This window comes from Arachis ipaensis, chromosome B07 (genome assembly GCF_000816755.2).
Source record: "Arachis ipaensis cultivar K30076 chromosome B07, Araip1.1, whole genome shotgun sequence".
Taxonomy (NCBI): domain Eukaryota; kingdom Viridiplantae; phylum Streptophyta; class Magnoliopsida; order Fabales; family Fabaceae; genus Arachis; species Arachis ipaensis.
The window spans coordinates 120,691,474-120,693,943 of NC_029791.2; the positions used below are offsets into that span (position 1 = coordinate 120,691,474).

Here is a 2,470-nt window from a genome sequence, read left to right on the forward strand (position 1 = left end):
CGAGCTGCCGCCAGGACCTCAGATAGGAAGATTTAACGGCCTTCAAAGATGAGAATATTTCGGACTTTTCAAATCTGCTAGATAATGTTTGCTACAAGCTCTCTTCTTTCTTTAGTTATTTCGTTTCTTCTCAATTCATTTTTCAGTTTCATCCACCATTTTCAAGTTTCTTCTTGCTAGTCTGAGATTGGCAGATTTGCTGCTTGCTAAACTTCCTTCGATTCTATGCATTTTCAGAAGCAATGAAAGGTTGATTCCTCCACTTGGTTGCACCGCCGGCAGATTGGATCCACTGATTGAATTTGGGATTGGATCTTCTGAAGAACAGGTAGTCTCTCATGCATACTCTTCCAAAGGTAGTTCTTTATTTTTGGATGATAGTTTATTTTTTCAAAAATTAGACCATAATGCTTTGTGTTGGCATTATTCTGGCAGGTATTCCAAAGATGGGTAAAAGAATTGGAAGCTTATCCTGTATGCCGAATTCACAGTGAAACTACCACATTTTTCTTTTATCCAGGTAACTCTATCTTCGATCTCATGTATCTGTGTGTTGAGGATCGTTGTAGCAATTTTTGGGCTGAAAATTGATTGAATTAGTGATTGATTCCATGACCTGTTAGGTAAGATTAGGTTCAAAACTCTCTTTGGGTTTTCTTCTAAATGTTGGGGGAGATTAGGAGTGATGGCTACATAATCTCTGACTCATGAATTTTTCCTAATTCGAATAGATAGACCTCTGCCCACTTTCTAGAGAATTCCTTTCTCTAATACGTTCCTTCCTTCAATTATACTATGCCAACCCCAGGAGGAATTGGTACTTGTTTCTACTCTTAGGAAACCACAATTTTGATAACTCTAATACTTACTTTGCTAAACTTTACTTATTAGAGAGTTCGGCCTGGAGAGTAAATGCCATCCTTGCTTTGCTAACATTGTCAGATTAAAAATTTTAAAGTCTTTGAAGTTGAGTGCTCCTTGATTCTTTGGTCTGCAAGTAATTCTCCATCCAATCCATTGCATTTTTTGTTCAGACTCCTTTTGACCCCATCAAAATTGTAGAATGGCTCTTTGAATTTTTTCAAGAAGAGTTTCTAGTAGTTTAAAACAACTTAGAGTGTAATAGAGATCACCTTGGTCACAACCTTAATTAATACTTCTCTGCCACTAATAGATAAAAGAGCCAATTTTCAATGACTCAATTTTTGAATCACCTTATCCTTAATGTAGTTGAAAGAAGCTTTCTTGAATCTCTGAATCACTGCCGAAAGACCTAGATATTTATTCTGATTTTCAACGTGTGGTACCAGAATAATTTGCACTACGATAAGCAACTTGCTACTTAGACATTCTTCCTAACTAACTCCTATGCATACAATGCTGCCAATTTATTTTATAACATACATATGTAGTACATCAACACCCCTAAGCTTAGGGATATGAAGATCATACAAGCTATGCTTGGAGATCCAGCTTTAAATGGGCCGAAAATAGGAGTGATACGAAAAAAAAAAACAAAAATAAAAAGACATGAATTGAAATTGAACAAAAAAATATATTAAAATTGAAATAAAAAAAGATAAATTTAAATTGAATACAAAGAGAATCATTTAATTTTCTACTAAATTCTTCAATACAATAAGAGAATAACTCACTTAACTTCACTTGTCCATACCATAGTTTTATCATGAAACTAAAAAAGGGAGTTTTCATACCTCTAATCACTCTGTATGACGATTACAATAATTTATAAGATATTTATAACCTTTTATTAGGTTAAAATAAAGAAAATCTTAAACTACAAACATAAACATTAAAGCCAAAACTAAGACTTAACCATTAAGAACTAAAACGATATTTAAAACACATAAGGATTTTTTACTTTATAAATATTTAATACAATTCTCACTGTAATGATAATTTAACCTTTGAGCTTAAATTACGCTATCTCAGCTATTTGGGTCTAAAATAGTATCTCATGTTACCAACAATGTTTATCAGTTGGTTCATCCAGAAAATACGGAAAATTTATATGGATAAAGAATTAAAGATAATACCTGTTAAATCCTTGTCAACTAGCCGGTTACGCGAATCAACAAAGTGAACATACGCTAGTTTTGTATAAGGGGGTACAATTTTAAAGTTACTTTTCTCCAGATATGGTTCGAATTCGAGAGGAAATTCATCTAATAATTCATATACTCCATTATAAGAAGATAAGAATATATAGTATTATAGGCCCTGAAGAAATTTCATATAGTTAGCATATTAACTTGGAATGGGATTTGAGCCTTTAAGAATTTCATTATGTTTATATTAGCATATTCTCGTTGTTCTCAGGAAGCCGAAAGGGAATGTTGAAAGTTTTTAATTCTTTATTTTATTTTATTTTTTATTTTTGTTTTAAAATTAACCACTAAAATTAGTACTCATATAAAATATATATTAAAATATAAAATACACATTAAAA

General features: G+C 31.9%; 1 long non-coding RNA gene across 1 annotated transcript; it reads left to right on the top strand.

Moving 5' to 3' along the window:
* Nucleotides 1-753, top strand: LOC110264741. The gene is made up of 3 exons (XR_002350910.1): nt 1-86; nt 238-328; nt 436-753. It is a non-coding gene; the product is annotated as an uncharacterized LOC110264741 (long non-coding RNA).